The sequence below is a fragment of the Lissotriton vulgaris genome, chromosome 2_2 (assembly GCF_964263255.1).
Source record: "Lissotriton vulgaris chromosome 2_2, aLisVul1.2, whole genome shotgun sequence".
Lineage (NCBI taxonomy): Eukaryota > Metazoa > Chordata > Amphibia > Caudata > Salamandridae > Lissotriton > Lissotriton vulgaris.
In genome coordinates this window covers 282,603,737-282,627,319 of record NC_141688.1, presented here as the reverse complement: position 1 = coordinate 282,627,319, position 23,583 = coordinate 282,603,737, and the positions used below count along the sequence as shown (strand labels likewise).

The 23,583-nt window shown below is 52.5% G+C and overlaps 1 pseudogene; it reads right to left on the bottom strand.

The window, feature by feature from the left end:
* Positions 1-5,430: 5,430 nt before the first annotated feature.
* Positions 5,431-23,267, bottom strand: LOC147729313 (cytochrome P450 20A1 pseudogene; annotated as a pseudogene).
* Positions 23,268-23,583: the final 316 nt, after the last annotated feature.

Below are 23,583 nucleotides of genomic sequence, written 5' to 3'. Positions count from 1 at the left end.
CCTTGCTGCAGACCTTGCAGCCGACTAGGCGCTGCTCCGGTGACAGACACGTTTCATCACCGCCATCTTGGGTGAGGAGCCGGAGCAGGCGAGCGGTCCAGGGCTCCGCCTCTCCTGCCCTCACCGGTACAAAAACCCACAACCCCAGTGCACCGATTGATAGAGTGCCTGAGTCGGAATGCCGGGACGTGTGTGTTTGTGTGTGTTTTAAACTCCCCGCATTACTTGCTGTATTGTTACGAAGTCCTGACTAATAGGATATACTCGCTTTGTTTTTAAAAATTGTACTGCACTCCCCACGCTCCTAGGGACGGCTATTCTCAGCCAGCTAATCCCTTGCCTTGCTGCAGACCTTGCAGCCGACTAGGCGCTGCTCCGGTGACAGACACGTTTCATCACCGACATCTTGGGTGAGGAGCCGGAACAGGCGAGCGGTCCAGGGCTCCGCCTCTCCCGCCCTCACCGCTACAAAATGGCCCCTCTACCAAGGGAGCGCAGCGGACGGGCGCAGCGGGCGCGCCAAAGAAAAGCCCGTCTGCGCCCGTCCGCGCCCTGACGGGCCCCGGAACACGCCACGCTGCTGGTCCAACGGTCTATACCCGTGATGAGCTATCCTCCTGCAACACCGGTCACGGCCTTTTTAGCGATCCATCACGCCACCGCGCCCACAGACTAGGGATCCTTGGCCATAGTACACCAACCACGGATACCGCCACTACGATCACGTTGGGTCACGAAAGTCACATAGTGCCCGTCTCCTCGCCCCTCTTTTGTCCATAGTCTATTTAAACACTCGTTCTATAGTCAAACCTAATTTGGACCTTTTCCTCTTATTGGACGAGGATAAACCCGATTTACTCCTACTTACCGAGACGTGGCTAACTCAAGACTCAGCCCCAGATATTATCTCTGCCTTACCACCAAACTACCGGATTATTCACTCTGATCGGGGCTCCTCTAAACCGGGCGGGGGTGTGGCAGCAATCTTTCGCCACGACCTAAATATTACAGCCCTGGCTAACCTGAACTTACCAGACTCTGAAAACCTATTATTCAAAATTGAAACGTCCCATTCCTCCATAATCTGTGTCCTTCTTTACAGACCCCCTAACAATATGCCGTCTTTTCCCCTAACGTTCAGCGAACAAATCGCCAACCTGGCTATCGAACATGCCAGGATATTACTGGTAGGGGATTTTAATTATTGGTTCAATGACCCTAGGGAAAGTCCACAGTCGCAGGAACTCACTGAGCTCCTCACTAACCTGAACTTCAACCAACAAGTTCAAGCACCAACCCACAGCAAGGGTCACATATTGGACCAAGTTTGGACAAATTCCCTCTCAGTGACATCCCTGGCAATCTCTCCATATCTATGGTCTGATCACTTTCTGCTTAAATTTAGTCTAGCCCACCCTTTTAAAAAGAACGCCGCTACAGCAACCGGCGGCCGCGCCAGAAAATGGAACTCTTTAGTCAAACCTGACTTTATACAAACCTTGGCTGCCTCCATCCCCCTCCACCACCATGATGTCAACGTAGCTGAAAGCAATCTTGCTCACTGGCTGCAAGAAGCCAGCGATGTACATGCCCCGTACAAAACAATCAAACTGGCTCGCAGAGCCGATGCCCAAAAATGGTTCTCTTCAGACCTGAAGGCAAATAAACTAGCCCTTCGCCAACTTGAACGACTATGGCGCCGTAACTACGCTTCTGACGCTAAAACTCGATACATTAGTGCCAGGAAGGAATATAAGAAATCCATTTTAGAAGCCAAAACCACCTACTTCTCTGCCCGCATCACTAACTCGACCAATAAATCTAAAGATATATTCTCAATCCTCAACGAATTAACCAACTTGGACAATGTTCGGCCCAGTTTGCCCCCAACCCGGGTTCTGTGTGACTCACTTAACCTCTTTTTTACTGAGAAAATCGCCACCATTAAATCCAGTATCCCCCAATGCTCAAATTCTTTCCTCTTAGATTCAGACCCCTTTCTTTTGGATTTAGATCCCAAAGCAACCGGCTCACTGTGTGAATTCACCCCTATCACTCCAGAAATATTCCAGGAATTATTGACAAGAGTGAAATCAGGCGCTCCTTCTGATAAATGCCCCCCTTACATCTTAAAAGATTGTTTATCAGTGATTCCGGCACCTGCCTGCTCCCTTTTGATTGGCTCACTGACCACTGGACAAGTCCCACGTGCCTTCAAAGAGGCAACAGTAATACCCCTTCTGAAAAAAACGGGCGCAGACCCCACCTGTAACTTAAACTACCGACCCATCTCCCTCCTTCCCTTCCTGGCGAAGGCTTTGGAGGCGCATGTTGCCAACTGCCTGTCTAATTTTATCGAAACATCTAACTGCCTAGACACCCACCAAGCGGGCTTCCGCCCTGCGCATTCAACTGAGGCTGTGGTAGTGGCAGTTATGGACACCCTTAGGGACTGTGCAGACAACCGAACCCGCAGGCCTTAGTGCTCCTGGACTTGTCAGCCGCCTTTGACACGGTCGACCATACCATCTTGATCGACCGTGTCACACAGGCTGGCATCCAGGGCACGGCAGCGGCCTGGCTAAAGTCCTTTTTGACGAACCGCTCCCAAGCAGTCCGACTAGGTAACTTAGTGGGCACTAAACAAGCTATCACCTGCGGCGTACCTCAGGGCTCGTCCATATCACCACACCTGTTCAACCTCTACATCTCCCCTCTAATCCAGGCCCTCAGAAAAAAACAGGTCACGGTGCTAAATTATGCGGACGACCTACAGCTCCTATTCACAATTGACAATTCAGACACGTCCATTGCTTTTTTCCAGTCTACAATGAGGTTCATCCAAGCCTGGATGAACCAGAATCATCTGAAACTGAACCCTGGGAAAACGGAGCTGGTCCTGACCGGGGACAGTGTTAAAATACTGGGGCCCACATTACTGGCCATCAGACATGGGCCCAGCCCCGTCCCCCTCACCATCGGCAAAAACGCTCGGCATTACCTTAAACAGTGACCTCTCGCTTAAAACGCAAGTTGGTCAGGTAGTCTCCAAATGCCTTTTTCAACTAAGGAAAATCCGAAAGGTTCGTCGCCTTCTGACTCACGAAGCCTTGATACAGGTGGTGATCGCCACTGTGATCTCTCACTTAGATTATGCCAACTCAATCTACCTGGGTCTTCCTCAGTTCCTCCTAAAACGTCTGCAGATGGTGCAGAACCATGCAGCAAGACTGATTCTAAACCAGCCTAGATGGCACCCAGCAACCCCCCTTTTGAAATCACTCCACTGGCTCCCGGTAACTCAGCGTTGCATCTTTAAAGTCAGCTGTATGATGTTCAAAGCACTCTACGGCAAAAGCCCCAAATTCATCTCTAAACTGATCATAAAATACACTCCGCCTCGAAGTCTACGCTCAGCACACCACTGTCTTTTACAAACACCCTCTTTCAAACGCAAACGGTCTGGTGGCTGCAGATTTGGCACCCTGGCACCTCGCCTATGGAACTCCCTTCCCCTCGAGATCAGGCTATGTCCTGACCTCCTGTCATTCAGGAAACTCCTAAAGACCTGGCTCTTTTTACAAGCATATCACTAACCCCTAAGCTTCCATCTCTGACCACACTCTGTCTTCACAGCGCCAGGAAACCAACCGGTGTCAGTGCGCTATACAAACCTTTGTAACATAACATAGCATTGTTAACATGTGGCAGCCATTTTGTGTGGTTGCCCTAACATAGGCCCGATGACTGTGGCCGAATGAGTCCATTACACGTACGCCTTAGCTGACTTCTGGTTGACCTGGCCGAACTGACTCCTCGCCTGGGGCGAATCCCGCTGAGCCAGTCCCTTGTTCAGCAGCTGGCCTGATAAAGATCAAAGGGCAGGACGTGCCCGATTTTATGGCACACCGTTCCCACTCCTCTATCTCCTTTCCATCTGTTTCTGCCTTTCCTTTACGACATGTTCATCGATCTGGGTTGAAGGTTTTATGATGGGTTTGTCCGGCCTGATCGAACAGAAAACCAAGCATGTGTGCGATCGTTTTGGTGGGCTGGACAACGGAAAGTGGGATTATCTTTGACTGTCAGCATTCACTACGTTTTGAAATGCTACTTGTTCATTGGTCAGTTTGTATGCACCAAATGTAAATTGTAATGCTGCCAGAGGCGTATTTTCGGCATAAAAGACCGAGTTTTGTTCATTGAGGTGGTGCAGTCTCTGTCGAACTACCCCTGTGTACTTCGTAGACCTTTGTCCCTGGTTACAACCAATAAACTTTGGTCTTTGACGTCATCAAGAAGTATCCCGTGTCTCTGTTTGCCAAGACAGGGGAATCCGGGGTCTTTGGGTGTTGTCCTGACACCGCTGGGTTACCGGATTAGTACCGGTTCTGAAAAACCCAGTACCTCAATACCCTCACAGGTGATAGTGCGCCCTACAAATAAACATAACTAATGTTCAGTTAATCAAGTGTATACGGTTTTACACCAATAATAGACACCTCAGCAATGAGCATTATCAAAGACAGTTTATGCCCCATTGCTCATACCTAACCAGTTAGCCTAAAACTCCCAATTTAACATACACTGTCATATACACTGCTTGTTTCTGAATCCTAGAATAACTTTATAAATCTGTTGACCATAGTGCCCTGTAATTATTCTATCAGCATACCGCTTGCCTACCAGCAACAGGACACTCTTACTGTAAAGACAATGCTTTATTTTGTACCATTCAAAAGCATTGGAACGTGTTACTTTTTGAACCTCATCATGGGAATCGGAGCCCATTATACGGTCACCTTGCAGAAAAGCTTTACCTTGCAGTTACAGCCTCTGCTAACATCCAACTGAAGAGGGGAACATTCCCCTTCAGTGGAAGCATCAGAACATAAGCTGTGATGATTATTTACACACAAAACATTCTCTAATCTTACAATAAAGCAAAATACATATTTGGATGTAAATTACGGATCTAACTCACTTATACGAGAACATAATGCACAAATACAGATCGTGTTTACAAGTATCAGGGCCAGTAATGGAGAATAGTACCAAACATAGAGGAAGTTGCATAAGACAGTGTATGTCCCTTGAGGCATACATGTGTTTTCAGTATTGTGTTTAAAATACTAATAATTGAAAATTGGGATAAGAGCTGGACTTGTAATGTCAAAACGGAAATGACATTGTCAAACAAAGCACCTACTAGATTATTCAGTCAGACCCCCCCAGGATTTAGCAGTATGGATTAGCAAATTTTTGCGGCACAAACATGGAAATTTAGCTGCATTTTTGCTGCACTTTGTTTTACTCCTAATCATTCATTCTCAGCCTTAAATCAATGGAAACTGTTTTAGCAGAGTATTCCGCTTTGTAATAAGCAACCTGGGATATGGAACTGAGAAAGCAGCCCATAGGTGAAGGCTGTTATCCCTTGGAAATGCGATCCTCCATCAGTCTAGCTGTCCGTACTGTCTCACAGAGGACTTGCTGGCAATACTTGCGCTGCTCAGCTTTCTCCAGTGTGATAGGCCCCTTGCCTAGTACTTGGGCCGTCTCCTTGTAAAGCTTCTCCTGAGCGTCCTCCGATGTGGTGAGGAAATATAAAGCCCATGTACACAAGTTAGCTGTGATAACACATCCTGCCAGTGAGATCATGCTGTACTCCAGCACCTGCTTGTCGCTCAGGTTACCCTGCAGCAAGGTGTCCATGAAGATCTGTCGAGGGATGCTCTTACCGCGCCTTTCTCTCACCAGCTTCTTCAGGACAGATTCCATCTCCAGCAGGGTGTTCTCATATAGCTTTTTCCTTGCTGTGCTCTTGTCAAGTGACCCATCCAGGAAACCTTTCCCAATTGCTTCCCAGATAGCACAGTGGTTCTTGCGGAAGCTGTCTGTGTCACTGACTTCATGGCATAGTTCAACATGTGCTGGCTGAGGGGCACGTGCTGGGATGCTGGAAAGGACAGCCATTTTGTTACCAGGTCTTCTGACAACTTCAAGATAATGCCAAAGTTGCTTGGTAAGGACCTGCTCACGCCACTTTCTTACAGCCTCTTCCGCACATGACTTTCACCAGCCTCCCCAATAGCTCCGGACTGGTAGCCCAACAAGGAGTTAGCATCATTTCAAAAGGGTCCGTGGTCCGGTTGGGGTTGATGTGCTGCCAAAAAAGATCGAGGGACACCAGGCGCTGTCCAAACCAAAACGATGCCACAGGCCCAAACTTCTCATGCAGGTTCATGAGGAATTCGTGCAGGCTGCTGCAGCTCACTATGTCCTGCAGGTTTCCATCTTTCTCATCTGTTGGCGTCAGGCTGGGAATACCTGAAGACTGCCTGGAGGCAGGGTAGAGGTACAGCACAGCTCCTCCCAAGATGAGAAGGTACGTGATAGCAAGATTTGCATGATTTGCTTCATCACCTTCCGATTTCGTAGGCACTTTTGTAAAAATCTCTGCATTTTTACAAAAGGGACGATTTCGCGGCAAATCGCGAAATCCTGGTGGGTCTGTTCAGTGTTCACATATATTCAATGCCCCCACAGTCATGCATAACTTGTCATCACATTGCAACGCAAAATAGCCATGTTCGAACGGGAATGGTCACATGGAACATAAGGGTGGCCAGCCCTGAATTTGCTGATTTAGTGAATACAATATAGATATTTGAGAATGTAAGTTTTATATTATTTTAAAAGCTTGAAATAGGTATTTTATGCAAAAAGCTTATTATTTAGATGAAATGAGGCAAAAGAAATATGACAAACCATATGATAAACCTAGCTGGCTAATGTCCCAAGTGATTAGGGTGATTATCCTACGAGTTTGGTCTTTTATATAATGGCACTAATGATGCTGGAATGGAACATGTGCACACGTAACTGTAATGTAAAAAGTTAATCCCAGCTGCCTTAGTGCTATTGGCTGAAAGAAAATACCAGCTGAAAGTCACCATTGTGGTATAGTACAAGTCGACATAGTGGCATTAGGTTTAAAAAAAAAGTGGTCAATAATCAACATAGGAGTGAGTAATGATAGAAAATATATCTATTAATCCCATCTCTGCGGGGGGAAACCCTCTTTAAACTGAGAAATAGCTGTTCCTGGTCAGACACTTGTCTGATCTATTCTCAGCTGAGGCAGTTTCCTGCAAGGCTGTACAATGATTAAACACACACACTACTCAATACTATGCACCCATTTACAAATATATATAAGCTGTTGGGATTACTTTGTGACATTGCATAACATCTCCACCCCTCCTGCAAGGGGGAGGGGGTGAGTCTAGTACCACCACTCCCATGTCTGCACATCATCTTGCCCCCTATGCAATTAGTTGAACATATCCTGGAGCGAGAGCCCTGCGCATTGGCACCATCCCAGTGGCGTCCCCCCACATTATGTCAACAAGCATTGAACAGAATAAAACTGCCTTGGTGACACATGACCCTGACTGAGCATCTCCTACTGACCATACATTATGCACCTCTACATCTAAAGAGCTAACAGTCTTGGGTCTTCACCTAAGCGCTGCAGCAAGAATACATGTTTACGCACACTTTAGAATGACCATACTCTAAACATTTGGATATCATTAGAGATGCATTGCAATTACAGCCCCTAAAGGCATCACAGGATTAAGTAAATACAGTCAGACACCCTAGCAGGAGTGTCTAGCCCCTTAAATCCACTTTGCTTATGACAACACCTTACAAACTGTGAAATTCATTCCCTCCAAAAGAAATACCCATTAGTAAATGCATTTCAATGTAATTACACCATTTCACCTCCAGGAGATGCCCTTCTCAAGACAACTCCAACTCAGCCCTTCAATCTTTGATGCACTTCTCAATGAACTCCCAGCTGTAGAACAAAAGTTCCAGCCTAAGGTGATGCAATCTTGGCTGAGAGTTGAGGGGTTATTCTTTTTAAAGCCTCAAGAAACTTAGGGTGGGGCGTAGCTTTGAGCTGGGGGCGAGACTGCGCTTCTCCAGCAGCTTCCCCCAGCACCTATTCACACTCAAGGGTGACCCCTCTCCTCTGGGGGCCACCAAAATGCCAAAAACGATCCATCCCCAATGCCTTGCAAGGCATTATGGGGCGCTTTAAGCTCCTCCTGCTGAATAATAGATGAACGGCTCTCTCCTCGCTGTGACAGAGACTCGCTGGCGCTTTGCCGCTTTCTGGGGCCTCGTGGGGGCCCCGGACCCCCAGGTGAGCACAGACGACTCGGGAGCCTACCACTCTTTTCTGGGGCCCGGGCCCCTCGCACCACTGAAAGTCTTCCTTGGGGGCTCCCGAACCCCTGCTGTCCTCCTTTATTGGGGGGCAGCCTGGAGAGCTCATCCCCAGCTGCCCCCGCCGGCTCCCCGCGCGGCCAGCACTCTTCCGTGCTGCCGCGGGAGCCGGCCGATCCCTTCTGGTTTGCCCACTCCGTGCAGACGCGAGGACTCATGCAGTCCCAGCGGGACCTTGGGGGAGTGCGGCAGCACTCCCCCGGCCTCCTCCTCTTCGCTGGGGCCCGGGGACGGAGTCCCGGGTCCCCGGACATCTTCGGGGGGGGGGGGCATTTTCATGGGGAGCGTGATGGCGCTCCCCGGCCTCCGTCTTCAGTGGAGGCCAGGGTGGGCTCCTGGCCCCCCTGCAGGGCACCGTCACACACCTGGGCTTTACTTCTCCTTGGGGGCAGCCCCCCGGGACCTGACCCACCCCGGGGGCAGCTCTGAGATCGGCGGCGGAGCCGCACGCGCTTCGTTGCTGGTCTTATTAGGGGGTCAACGGTCACCTACCTTCCGGGGGCCATATCTCAGCCCCTGGGTGTCCGATCTGCCCCATTTTCGTCTCTTCCCGCTCCTGGTGGCGTCCCCCAGTTAACTGGGAGCACTCTCCTTCGCCCTCCAGGTCTCCAAGAGGGTGCATTCTGCAGGGAGTGATCTTCACTTGCTCCCTGCGCAGAGGCCTCTTCTTCTGCGCACCGATCCTGGGCTCTTCTAGCGCTGTTAGGGGCCTGGGGAGGAGGGCAGGCAGGGGTGTCCTCCTTCCAACTGCCCATTGCACCAGGCTCCAGCACCTTTCGTCTCAGCAGACCACACCCCAGAGAGAGATTCTCTTCCTGTGCAAGTATTTTTTTAAAGTTTAGTAGGGGGCTGGCAGGAAGTCTCTTATCAAACAGCGACACATCACTTCTGTAGGAAGGTGGCTACCTGACTATGGTTACCCCAGATTTTTTGCCCTGTGTTTAGCTGGTTTTCGACTTAGTTGGCCTGGTTCCCTGCTAATCAGGGCCCCAGGCTATCTGCTCTCTCTGTAAAATGGATTCCATGTACCCTAGGTGCATAACTAGATTGGCTTGGGTCACCTTATCAGCCCCTGTACAGTGCACTATAGGTGCCCAGGGCATAGGTGCATCCAAGGCCTACCAGGGGCTGCAGCATATCTTTTGCCACCCCTGGCTGGCTATCTAAATTGACACAACTGGCTGATCACTCAGCTGGGGCAAGTGGGTGTAATCACCCCTTGCTTAGATATAATATACCTATATCTAAACCTATATCTGGACACATATATAACCTGTGAGCCACTCCTATGGAAGGCCTCATCAATCCTGGAGGCAGAGTGCGTGGTTTTATGTGAGATGGGGCTCTGGCATGAGCTGAGCCTGTCTGCAGCTGTCGGGAACAACTCCCTAAGCTGATCCGGGATAATGCCATACCATATACTCTTAAGCGCCTTATAATCCTCGCGGTTATATAGCAACTTTGGTTTGGCTTTATCAGAACATGTCGTGTAAGGTGTCATACGAATTGGAATACTACCCCCTCGCCAGTTCTGGCGACGGGGGTAGCATTCCACCCTTCTAGAGGGAGAAGACATGTTACTTTACTGAAACGCGGTTGATTTAAAATGAGCCTCAGATCCACAAAATGGATGCCCCTGCCACAGACACGGGTCTGGCCTCCTGCTGCTGACCGAAACCCGGCAGAGGAGGCCTGGACAAAGAGTTTCCTGTCACAGGGCGGTGTCAAACCACCCCAGACAGGAGATAGTGGATTGGAGTAGGGAGGTTTCAAAGAAACCAGACACTGCCTGGGGAGCACAAGGCTGCCCCTTGCAGGATCCGGCCAAACCGGTTCTGGGGCCTCCCAGCCCCTGTCCCAGTGCGGCCAGGATCAAAGGAGAGGGGTGTAACCACCCCCTTCCTGGGTCCCACCCATAGGAGGGGACCTAGCAGGATGTCCAACCCCCTAGATTCGAATAAGAGGGGGAGCAGTCCCAACGGACTTCAGATCATCCTGAAGAAACATAAGAAACGAAATCTGGACCCTTCGACTTTCTACACGACGTAAGAAGACTGAAGAATCTCCCTTGTGGTCAAGGAGTGACCACCCTGTGCAAACAGGCACCATCCAGCCCTCGACCCTTGCTTTGTTGCAGTTCCCGCCGGAACTCGAGCGACAGAGATCGACGAGATCAAGCTTGCCTGCCTTCTACCTGCCCGATCCACAGTCCCTGCAGAGCTGAGACCCGTGGAGGCGACCGGAAGCGTGGGGCACGCCATCTTGAAAAGGCCACGAGACGCTGACCGTGCAGCCCACGAGTGACCCTCGAAGCTGTACACCGGGGTTTGAGAAGCCCCAGCCCCGAGCTCCACTTGCACCAAAGCTCACCCCTCCACACTCGACGAGTGCTGCGTGGGGCCCTTCTGCCTGTGTGTGCTCGACGCGTTGGCCCGGTCACTTGCCAGCTGGCTTGTGGCCCCTGTGCCGACGAAACTTGAAATCCGACTTGCTTTTCTGGTTGCTCCAGATCTGCACCAGCTCCTGTGAAAAGGAGCACCCACTCTGACCCTCCTGGTTCGAGTGATAAGCAATCTCCCGGTTCCGCGTGGATTGCTTTTGCCAAGTGCTGTTTGCTACAATCTTCAAGCCGACGGTGCTGACGGCGAGAGCCTACGTGGGACAGATCGTGACCGGCTCCTGGACGTCGCAGATGCCCCAGAGCCCACGTGACAGCGGAGAGAAGCCTATCGACAACCGCCTGATTGCGCCCGACATTGCCTGGTTCCGTCCTGGTTCCACCCTGGTCACGGCTGAGTGACCCAGACTCTGTCCCCTCTGCTTTCAGGTACTTTTCTACTTCGATCCACCCTTGGATCGCACCGGACACTTCTGCTTCACAGCGCCTGCAGCTGCAACAGCTCCAAGCACCAAGAACCTGCGTGACAGAACCCGACGCCACTTCGACCCTGTGCACCCACGGCCTGTGGGTGAGGTAACTTTGCAACGCCGGTGTCCTTACACTGGCACACACCTCTAGGGTCTGTGTCTGAAGTTTTGTGTTCCTAGGTTCAGCGGAAGTATCATTTAATTCACTTTAACTAACTTTTACGCACCATTGACTTTACATTGGTGCGCGCCGCACTTTCCGTGCTGCACCCGTATCCTGTGGGCTACTCCCGACTTCTTCATTGCTTGTCCTGACTGCTCCCAGCGAATCTCTAGGCCCTAGGCCTAACCATTGCTCGATAAGTGTTACTTATACCATTTTTTTAGTATATGGTCTGAGTGGCCCCCCGCCCTCAGCCATAATTGTGCCAACTTTATATGTTTAACAGTGCTTTTGATTTAACGCTTGTGCCCCTTTCCTCATAAAGAGTACTGGGGAGTAATTTAGAAATAAATACATATATTTTTACAATATATACTTGTGTGGTGTCCTTTCATTTGATTACAGGATTGTATGTGGTAAAACAGCTCGCTTAACACGACCTCTTAAGTTTAGCCTTTAGGCTGCTTAGTCCATGCTACCACTAGGATAGCTTGTCTAACAAGGTTGACTTACAACCAGACATCTTTGGGGTTTGTTTGGACTGATACCCAGTGGTTCCAGAATTGGAAACACTACATATCAGGCCAACTTCTCACATTGGTGGCAGCGGTGGGATTTGAGCTTGCTGTTTGTTTTACCATTGCAATCTTTATCAAATTGAAAGATCACATCAAGTACCTCTAGGTACATATAAATCAAAAGCTTAGCATATTAAGTTCTACTGAACTTAGTAGTTGTAGATTAAAGGGAGTAGCACACCCTGACTACAACTCACTAGCAAGGTACAGTAGGAAACCACTTAGTGTAGGTAAGTGCACCACTTACACCTCACTAGCAGTCATGTCTGATACAGATAGAGCCTCAGGCTCTGCTCCTGTAGAAGTTGATCCTATAGGGACAACATCCAGATATGACAACCTTAGCCACAAAGACCTGAGTGCCTTGTGCACAGCCAGGGGGCTAAAAAAGGGCAGAGGCCCTACCATTCCTTCCCTAATAGCTCTCCTAGAAAAGGATGACCTAGATAAGGTGAGTCAGGCTCCCTTAGAATCAGGTGAAGGGATAAACTCCCCTGAGAATGAGGATCTTCCAGATGATGCAGTAGAGGAGGAGGAAGAGGAAGAGGAAGGCTCTGATTTAGAAGAGCCTGAAGATCAGGATCAGAGAGGAAACCAGGTACAGGTTGCCAGCCTTAACCAGGCCAACTTGGACCTACATGGGAATGGGGGGGGGCCAGCACCACCCCAGATCTCATAACCAAATTCTCCCAGGTAATAGGAGGGAGAGGTCTCTATCAGGGGACTCTCACCTTTCTAGTGCCTCAAGAGAATCTCAAAGAGGGATGACTTCCTCCCAGAGAAAAGAGCATAGGGCCAGAATGAGGGCTGTCCAACTCCAGATAGAGAGGGAAGAGGTAGCCCTGGCTCAAGCTAAGCTTACCTTGGAACAAGCTAAACTTACCTTGGCAAGGGAGAAAAAAATAAGTGGCTTAGATGCCACTGGTGGCAGCAAAATTCCTAAAGAGAAACCCAGGTCCTATGATAGTAGAAACCTGACAAAGATTGTGCCCCCCTATCAGGAAGGGGATGACATCCACAAATGGATGACTGCTCTGGAGAGAGCCTGCATGGTACAGCAGGTTCCTGAGGAACAGTGGGCAGCAATCTTATGGTACTCCTTTTCAGAGAAAGGGAGAGATAGGCTCCTCACTGTCAGACATGAGGATGCCAGCAATTACAAAGTCCTGAAGAGCGTCCTAATAGATGGGTTTGGCTTAACCACTGAACAGTACAGGTTAAAGTTCAGAGACACCCAGAAGACACAGACTCAGGACTGGACTGATTTTGTTGATTGTGCAACTAAGGCTCTGGAGGGTTGGCTAAATGGCAGCAAAGTACATGACTTCACAGGATTGTATAATTTGATTATGAGGGAGCAGATCCTTAGTAATTGTCAGAACCAGCTCTTACACCAGCACCTGGTAGACTCAGATTTGACCTCTCCCCAAGAATTGGGAAAGAGGGCAGATAAGTGGGTCAGAACCAGGATTAGGCCTAAGAATCAGGACAATAACCAGAAGAAGGAGTCTACCAAGCCTCAAGATAAGGGTGGGGATAAAAGTAAAGAAAACACTTCCCCAGGGCCCCAAAACTCCAAGAAGGGGGGTGGGTCCCAAGACACTTCTTCAACAGAGAAAAAGCCTTATTGCCATGCCTGTAAACAGGTTGGGCATTACAAAACAGACAGCTGTTGTCCCAAGAATGGCAATAAAGAAAACATACCTCCAAAGCCAGCTCCAACACCTCCTGTTACTGTCAGCAGTAATCCCCCAGGAAGTGGGAGCACACCCAGGAATCTGGGTGGGTTTACTTTTGGAGCCCAAGGGGACCCTGGCCTATCCAGGTCTCCATCCCCAAATGATCTTGTCTATGAGACTGGCATGGGGTTTGCCAACTTCTCTGTTTGCCCAAATACCTTGAGCAAATATAGACAGGAACCCATCATCAATGGTTTGAAAGTTGAAGCTTTTAGAGACACAGGGGCTAGCATCACCATGGTGGCTGACTGTATAGTCCCCTCTAAGCAACTTTTACCAGGTGCCACATACCAGGTAACAAACATTGATGGCATCCAAACCAATCATCCCATGGCAGTGGTAAGTCTCAGCTGGGGAGGTGTCATTGGCCCAAAGAGAGTGGCAGTGTCACCAAACTTGCCTGTAGACTGTCTACTGGGTAATGATTTGGAAATCTCAGCCTGGGCTGAGGTTGAACAGGAAATCCATTCTAGAATGGTAAATTCCAATGGAAAGGTTAGTGGGGCTGTACTGGCTATAGCCCCAATCCAAGATGTCCTCCCTGAAAAGGTTGGTAGGGCTGAGCAACTCTCTGCCCCATCTTTAACAGAAGCTCTTCCAAAGCAGAATAGCAAAGCTGTTATGACAACAGCAGAAACCCAAACTGAGTCTCCTCCTGAAAAGGTTGGTGGGGCTGTGATGGCCACAGCCCAAACTCAAACAGATATGTGTGTTGTGAAGCATGAAAGGATGGATCACTCCACCCAAACTGAGAGCATGGAGGAGGAAGAGAAATCTCCCCCTCACCAGACATTAGGACAGGATCAGCCTCCTCAGGGAACTGATCTTACCCCTGATGAAGGAACTGCCCCAGAGGTTGTTAGGCCTGGCCTGACAGAGCCTCTGATGGCAGTGGACCCTTCTCAGGTGGGATCCAGTCTGGAGCAGGTAACCTGCCCCTCTCTACCTTGCCTTAGTCAGCCCAGGGCTGCAGAGGACAAGAAGGACAGCGAGACCCAGAGGGCCCCCTGTCAAATAAAGCACCCCCCTCAACAGATTAGGGGCACCAAAACTAGTAGGCCTAGTAAGGTGAAAACTTTAAAAACTCCTGAGGGAGCCCCCTTAAAAATAGTTAGGGACCTCCCACAGATGGATTCTGTTGGGCACAGCCAAACCTGGGACCCAAGGGGCCCAAACCTGAACTGTCCCTCCAGCAAGCCAAACAGAGGGACCCAGCCTCCAGCTTTAGGTAGCCAGAGGTTGACCCTGAGAGCTCAGTGCAACTCAGTTGAAGAAAGAAAGGCACATATGGTGGAAGATAATTGGAGGAAGTTGAGCCCAAAAATAGTGGAGCCTCACTTCAACACTCCATATCCAAACCAGCCTTTAACTTTGCATAAACACACCCAAGGTAGTGATTCCCTATGGTGGAGACCCTCTAATACCCCTAGGGTGAGGGACTGCTTAGTGGACCATGAGACAGGGGGTACCCATGCTAGTGCAGGTACTTCCTTATATGGCCACTCAGGCAATATAGGCTTACCTGGCCAAGGATAGCCTTATCTCCTTTCGTTTGGGGGGGGGTTATGTAGGAAGGTGGCTACCTGACTATGGTTACCCCAGATTTTTTGCCCTGTGTTTAGCTGGTTTTCGACTTAGTTGGCCTGGTTCCCTGCTAATCAGGGCCCCAGGCTATCTGCTCTCTCTGTAAAATGGATTCCATGTACCCTAGGTGCATAACTAGATTGGCTTGGGTCACCTTATCAGCCCCTGTACAGTGCACTATAGGTGCCCAGGGCATAGGTGCATCCAAGGCCTACCAGGGGCTGCAGCATATCTTTTGCCACCCCTGGCTGGCTATCTAAATTGACACAACTGGCTGATCACTCAGCTGGGGCAAGTGGGTGTAATCACCCCTTGCTTAGATATAATATACCTATATCTAAACCTATATCTGGACACATATATAACCTGTGAGCCACTCCTATGGAAGGCCTCATCAATCCTGGAGGCAGAGTGCGTGGTTTTATGTGAGATGGGGCTCTGGCATGAGCTGAGCCTGTCTGCAGCTGTCGGGAACAACTCCCTAAGCTGATCCGGGATAATGCCATACCATATACTCTTAAGCGCCTTATAATCCTCGCGGTTATATAGCAACTTTGGTTTGGCTTTATCAAAACATGTCGTGTAAGGTGTCATACGAATTGGAATACTACCCCCTCGCCAGTTCTGGCGACGGGGGTAGCATTCCACCCTTCTAGAGGGAGAAGACATGTTACTTTACTGAAACGCGGTTGATTTAAAATGAGCCTCAGATCCACAAAATGGATGCCCCTGCCACAGACACGGGTCTGGCCTCCTGCTGCTGACCGAAACCCGGCAGAGGAGGCCTGGACAAAGAGTTTCCTGTCACAGGGCGGTGTCAAACCACCCCAGACAGGAGATAGTGGATTGGAGTAGGGAGGTTTCAAAGAAACCAGACACTGCCTGGGGAGCACAAGGCTGCCCCTTGCAGGATCCGGCCAAACCGGTTCTGGGGCCTCCCAGCCCCTGTCCCAGTGCGGCCAGGATCAAAGGAGAGGGGTGTAACCACCCCCTTCCTGGGTCCCACCCATAGGAGGGGACCTAGCAGGATGTCCAACCCCCTAGATTCGAATAAGAGGGGGAGCAGTCCCAACGGACTTCAGATCATCCTGAAGAAACATAAGAAACGAAATCTGGACCCTTCGACTTTCTACACGACGTAAGAAGACTGAAGAATCTCCCTTGTGGTCAAGGAGTGACCACCCTGTGCAAACAGGCACCATCCAGCCCTCGACCCTTGCTTTGTTGCAGTTCCCGCCGGAACTCGAGCGACAGAGATCGACGAGATCAAGCTTGCCTGCCTTCTACCTGCCCGATCCACAGTCCCTGCAGAGCTGAGACCCGTGGAGGCGACCGGAAGCGTGGGGCACGCCATCTTGAAAAGGCCACGAGACGCTGACCGTGCAGCCCACGAGTGACCCTCGAAGCTGTACACCGGGGTTTGAGAAGCCCCAGCCCCGAGCTCCACTTGCACCAAAGCTCACCCCTCCACACTCGACGAGTGCTGCGTGGGGCCCTTCTGCCTGTGTGTGCTCGACGCGTTGGCCCGGTCACTTGCCAGCTGGCTTGTGGCCCCTGTGCCGACGAAACTTGAAATCCGACTTGCTTTTCTGGTTGCTCCAGATCTGCACCAGCTCCTGTGAAAAGGAGCACCCACTCTGACCCTCCTGGTTCGAGTGATAAGCAATCTCCCGGTTCCGCGTGGATTGCTTTTGCCAAGTGCTGTTTGCTACAATCTTCAAGCCGACGGTGCTGACGGCGAGAGCCTACGTGGGACAGATCGTGACCGGCTCCTGGACGTCGCAGATGCCCCAGAGCCCACGTGACAGCGGAGAGAAGCCTATCGACAACCGCCTGATTGCGCCCGACATTGCCTGGTTCCGTCCTGGTTCCACCCTGGTCACGGCTGAGTGACCCAGACTCTGTCCCCTCTGCTTTCAGGTACTTTTCTACTTCGATCCACCCTTGGATCGCACCGGACACTTCTGCTTCACAGCGCCTGCAGCTGCAACAGCTCCAAGCACCAAGAACCTGCGTGACAGAACCCGACGCCACTTCGACCCTGTGCACCCACGGCCTGTGGGTGAGGTAACTATGCAACGCCGGTGTCCTTACACTGGCACACACCTCTAGGGTCTGTGTCTGAAGTTTTGTGTTCCTAGGTTCAGCGGAAGTATCATTTAATTCACTTTAACTAACTTTTACGCACCATTGACTTTACATTGGTGCGCGCCGCACTTTCCGTGCTGCACCCGTATCCTGTGGGCTACTCCCGACTTCTTCATTGCTTGTCCTGACTGCTCCCAGCGAATCTCTAGGCCCTAGGCCTAACCATTGCTCGATAAGTGTTACTTATACCATTTTTTTAGTATATGGTCTGAGTGGCCCCCCGCCCTCAGCCATAATTGTGCCAACTTTATATGTTTTTTTTTTTTTTTCACAACCAATTTTATTAAGCAAATGACCATCACAAGTGTGGCATCTCCACACATCGAGAACACCACAACAAAATCAATGCATCAGTTACGCAGGCAGCAAATAATAGAGCAGATTCAGAATAGGCTTAGTATGAAAATTCCCCAACACCCTACCCTAACCCCAACGCTACCCCCCCCCCCCCTGTTCTAAGAACCCCCCCCCCAACCCCCCCCACCACACGTGTATATATAACAACAGGGAAGATAAAGATGCGGGTGTAATTCCACCAGGGTGTTACTGCTGCGGGCCAAGATTGTCACTGCTATCAGATGTCCTCCTCCTGCTCCGCTGGGGGGTCCAAGGACAGACCACGGTAGTCGGCCCAACGCTTCCAAATTTTGTAGTGTTTGCGCGGGCACCCCCTCGCCTCAAAGATCGGCCTCTCCAGACCCATGAAATAATCCAGCCCAGCCTTCCACGCCGACAAGGGGGGAGCCCTCACTGACTTCCACGCTCGGGCCAGGTCCCGCTTAGCCACAACCAGCCCCAATAGCAACAAGTGGCGCTTATAAACATTACCACCAATCCCTTCCATGATATGCAAGAGGCCCAGTCGGTGGGTACGGGGAAGATCCCAGCCCAGGACCTCAGCCAGGCAACTCCACACGCCCCTCCAGAACCCAGTCAATCGGCTACACGACCACACCGTATGCACCAGAGAGGCAGGCACCACTCCACAACGCAGGCATTCCGAGGACGCAATCAACCCAGCCCTCCACAACCGCTCGCGGGTATAATAGGCACGATGTAGATATTTGAATTGAATTAGCCGGAGCCGGATCGCAATGGCGGTTCCACGTGGGGATTCCAGTGCCTCCCTCCAGTCGTCCTCATCAAGGGGGCCCACATCCACTTCCCACGCCTCCCGAAGGGAGTGTAGGGTGGAGGAGCAATGTATTACAAGTGTCTGGTAGATCCTAGAGACCTTCCGGTCCCCCAGGTCCCCCATAAATACTTTGGCCTCTACTGGGCTAAATTCCGGCAGGGAGTCGAGACCGGCGATGCTCGGGGCGAGGGCATGCCGCAGCTGGAGGTAGCGGAAGAACTGGGACTGAGGCATTTGGAACTCTGCACGGAGCTCTTCGAAGGATTTAATGGTGGTGCCCGACACAACCTGGCCCAGCTGAGTAATCCCAATGGTCTCCCAACCCTCAAACCCGGTTAGGGCCGCCAGCTCCGGGAGCAAACCATTGTGCCAAAGCGGCGTCTCAGCCGTCAACCTGCCCCACCATCCCATGCGGCGCAATGACTGACGCCACACCGCAAAGACCACTCCAGTGACCGATGGCAATGCACGGCGTAAGCGAGCGGAATAAAGAATTGTGTGGAGCGTGCGATCGCCCATGAGCAACCGTTCCAGGGCATAAGCCGGATCTCCTCTATCACCATACCACCATTCATTCAGGACCAGCAGGTGGGAAGCCTGGTAATAAGAGAGGAGGTCCGAGGTGGCCAGGCCACCACTGTATGTGGACAGAAAGCACGTCTTCAACGCCACTCTGGCCGTACCACCACCCCACAGGAAGCGGCCCAGCACTGAGTTAACCTGCCGGAACCACTCCAGGCCAATGGGGTATGGGAAATTCTGGATTTGGTACAGGAGCCGCGGAAGCGCCACCATCTTGAAGATGGCCGATCTCCCAAAGATAGTAAGCGGCATTCTAGCCCATGTCTTGACATCAGCCTGAACCCGCTCCCACACCGGCAAGACTCCACGCTCCCATGCCACGGCCCGCGACTCCGAGAGAAAAACTCCCAGATACTTGAGGCCATCCGAGGCCACCCGCAACTCCGCAGCCCAGGGGTCAGCAACCACACCACCGCCCAGCACCCACAGGGTCGATTTATTCAGGTTAAGGTGAAGGCCCGAAACCCCGCCAAACTCCCGCATGATGTCCAGAACTCGGGGACCTGATCGCCGTAGATCCGTAAGGAAGAGGAGGACGTCATCCGCATATAGTGCAATCCTATCCACCAGGTCCTCATTCCAGACGAAACCGCGCAACCGGTCATCCGCACGTATCCGTGACGCCAGAGGTTCCATGGCGAGGGCAAACAGGTACGTGGGACAGCGGGCAACCCTGCCGAGTACCACGACCCACATGGAAGCGCCCAGAGGTAGCACCGGCCACACGGACCGAGGCCGTAACGTTGGTGTAGAGGAGACGAATGTACGACAGGAAGACCGGCCCCAGGTTGAGGCGGGCCAACAGTGTGAACAGATACGCCCAGCTCACCGAATCAAAGGCCCGGTCCATGTCCGCTAGGAGGAGCGCCGCCTGTTCATCTCTAGCACCCATGGCATCCACCGCCGCCTGCGCCCGCCGAATATTATGTCGAGTGGCCCTGCGAGGCATGAATCCAGCCTGATCGGGGTAGACTAGGTCAGCAACGTGGGGCAGGAGGCGGTTTGCCAAGGCCTTAGCCAGAACCTTGGCCTCAATGTTGAGGAGGGAAATCGGCCTGTATGAGTCATGCCGGTCCGGTGCCCTGCCCGGCTTCAAAAATACTACAATTTCCGCATGCCGCCAATCTGGTGGCAGCTCTCCCCGAGCCCGCGCCTCCTCCAGGGCACGGCGATAGTGGGGCCCCAGCTGGACGTGAAACTTTTTGTAAAATTCACTTGGATAACCACTCGGGCCGGGCGCCTTACCCGTATTCAGTTGACCAAGGGCCTCTCCGAGCTCCTCAGCCGTAAGCGGGGCGTCCAGTGCGGTTCTGGTCTCATCGGGGACGGCTTGCGGTAGTAGGTCGTCAAGATACGCGGAAATCTCGCTTGCCTCTAAATGATCCCGGGGGGCGTATTGCGCCTCGTAATAACGGGCAAAGCTAGCCGCCAGTAGGTCCGGGTCGGTCATGACCGAGCCGTCATCTGCAGTAAGGCCCGGCAACACTAGGGGCTGGAAGGTCGACTGGCACAATCTGTGCAGCATAGTACAGGACTTGTCGCCCCACTGATACACCCTGCTGCGCGTGGCGAGCCACGCCTGCCGAGCTTCCTCATAAAGAACAGAAGCGTAAGCTTGCTGGGCCTGCAAGAGCTGCCTCACAATGCCCTCGTCGTTCCCAAGCCGGCCACGCTGCTCCAGCTCCTCCACGCGGGCCGCGGCGGTCACAATGGCCTCCCGATGTTTACGTCGAGCAGCCACGCACCAAGCTATATCCACGCCCCGAAGCGTAGGTTTCAGCGCCTCCCAAACCACCACTGCACTCACATCTCCAACCAAGTTCTCGCGCCAGAAATGATCAATCGCCTCACGCAGGTGATGCACATACTCAGGCCGCTGCAACTGCCAAGAGGACATCCGCCATCGAAACGGCTGTCTCGTGGAGGGGAGGGTCATGGTAGCTAGGACGGGGGAGTGATCAGACAGGCCTCTGGGAAGTATCATAGCATCCTTGACCCGACTCAGACAGGCACCCGGCACAAACAGATAGTCCAGTCTCGAGAAGGACCCATGCACCGCCGACACATAAGTGAATGCACGCACAGCAGGATGAAAGTGCCGCCATACATCCACCCAGCCCAGGCCACCCGCAGTCGCACGCAATTTGGTGGGAGCAATAGTGGGGGGGGGATCCGACACCACAGGCACCCGCCTCAGTCGATCCAGGCCTACATCCATAACCTCGTTCCAGTCGCCCCCCACCATGGTTAGAACCTCTGGAATCTCATCCCACAGCGCGAATAGCCGCTCAGAAAGAGCCCACTGCAGAGGGGGGGGGGCATATACACTACCAAAGACCACCTGTTCAGTACCCAACCGGCCTTTGATGAAGATATACCGGCCCTGAGGGTCAATCCACTGCTTGTCATGCACATAAGCCAACCTGCGGTGAACTAAGATAGCCACCCCCCTAGAACCCCTCGTAAAACCGGCATGGTACACCTGCTGAAACCCGAATCTCTGGAGGCTAAGGGCCTTAGAGCCCAACATGTGAGTCTCCTGAAGCAGCAGCACATCCACCATCTCTCTTTTCCCCCAACGCAGCACAGCCCCACGCTTGATTTTGTCCAGGATACCCCTCACATTCCACGTCACAACACGCAGGGTCTTTTGAGGAGGTACAGTCGTAGTATCAGCCATAGTCAAGACAGTGTCCAGCATCCGGCCCCCCGCCCCACCCCGGCGCACCCCACAAAGCAACAAAAGCAAAAGCCAAAGACACGTGTGGTCCCACCCCCCCAACCCGAACACCCAGGACCCCAAAACCCACCTGGCCACCTCCGGCCCCAACCTCCCCAACCCCCAACAACAAGACAACCCCCCCCTGCACCCCACACCCCCCACCCCAATACCTCAGAAAACAGTGAAGTATCTGTCGCGGCATGGGGAGACCCGGGTCCAGAACAGAGAACCCAAGGCCCACCATACCAATGGATCCCAACACCCCCATCAACACTCACTCACCACCCCCCCAACAACACTCACTACTCGTGAGGGTCAAAGGCCCATAGAAGCCGCCACCCGAGCCCCGCAGTGGCTCTACCCAGGGCCTCAAAGTGTTTTAGGAGCATACAGAGAAGCACAGGCAAAGTCACATGGAGCAGTCTCACCAGTCGGTCCATGTCGGGCAACACCAACAGCCAGGCACCACCAGGGTTCAACTGCCAGCGTCAGAGTGTTCAGAGTCAATTGTGCCGTTCGTCTGCGTCGCACTGGCGGAAGCTGACCGTTTCTTAGATCTGGACCTTCGATGCCGTCCTTTCCGGTTGGTGCGGTCCGTCCGCTCCGGTGACGATCTCTGGGACCCGCCAGGATCCAGCCCCGGCTGGGCATGGGGCCGAAGGCGCACCGTCTCATCGGTCCAGCGAAAAACCTCCTCGGGTGTATCGAAGAAGTGTGTCCGGGACTGGTGTACCACCCGCAGGCGGGCCGGGTACAGGAGAGAGTATTGAAGTTTCAGGCCCCGCAACTTAGCCTTGGCGGCCACAAAGGATTGTCGCTGCTGCTGAACCATTTTCGTGTAGTCCGGGAAGATCATTATGGCATGATTCTCATATGTAAGCGAGCCCTTGGCCCTCGCCTCCCGCAGTATGGCATCGCGATCATGATAGTTCAGCAGCCGAGCAATGACCGGCCGAGGACGTTCCCCCTCGGGCGGCCGCTGGGTAAGGGCCCTGTGCGCCCGTTCAATCACAAAACACGCCGACAGTGTTCCCTCGGGGACCCAGCTCTCCAGCCAGTGAGTCAGGAAACGCTCCATGCCATCTTTCTCGCACCGCTCCGGAAAGCCAATGAAGCGGAGGTTATTTCTCCGTGCGCGCCCTTCGGCATCCTCCACGCGGGCTGCAAGCGTCTTCTGGATACACTCCACCTCCGCCATTCGTTTCTTTAGGGCGCCAATGTCTGTTTCGGTCACCGATACTCGAGATTCAGTCTCAGTGATTCTCGCCACTGCGTTTCGGAGGTCCTGGCGAAGCAGTGTAACGTCCGCTCCCACCGCCCCTATTTTGGCGTCCAGCATGTCCCGGGATTGGGCAATGGCCGCCAGGATTGCAGCGTTGTCCGGCCCCGATCCACCACCTCCGCCAGACGCCCCGGCGCCGCCACTGGGCCCGGCAAACTTGTCCATCGGGCCCTGCTTGGGCGGGCCCCCTCCGCCACCCCTGGTCATGGCCGCTTGCGGACACAGCGGACCAGCACACTGGACTGGACGGGTAGGTTCAGCAGGCCCGGGGCTGTAAGTCCACAACCAGAAGCACAGGACCACTTTCGGACGGTGGGTCGGTGCCCGCGCAGGAGGGGCGGCGGGTCAATACAACTCCAGTGGCACGTCACACAAGGCTCCGGACCAGATAGGTCACCACGATGCCCACAGGCACCTCTAGGATCCAGATGGGGCAGGGCAACTTCAGCAGTATCCTCATGTAGTGGTGCCCCCAGGCTGC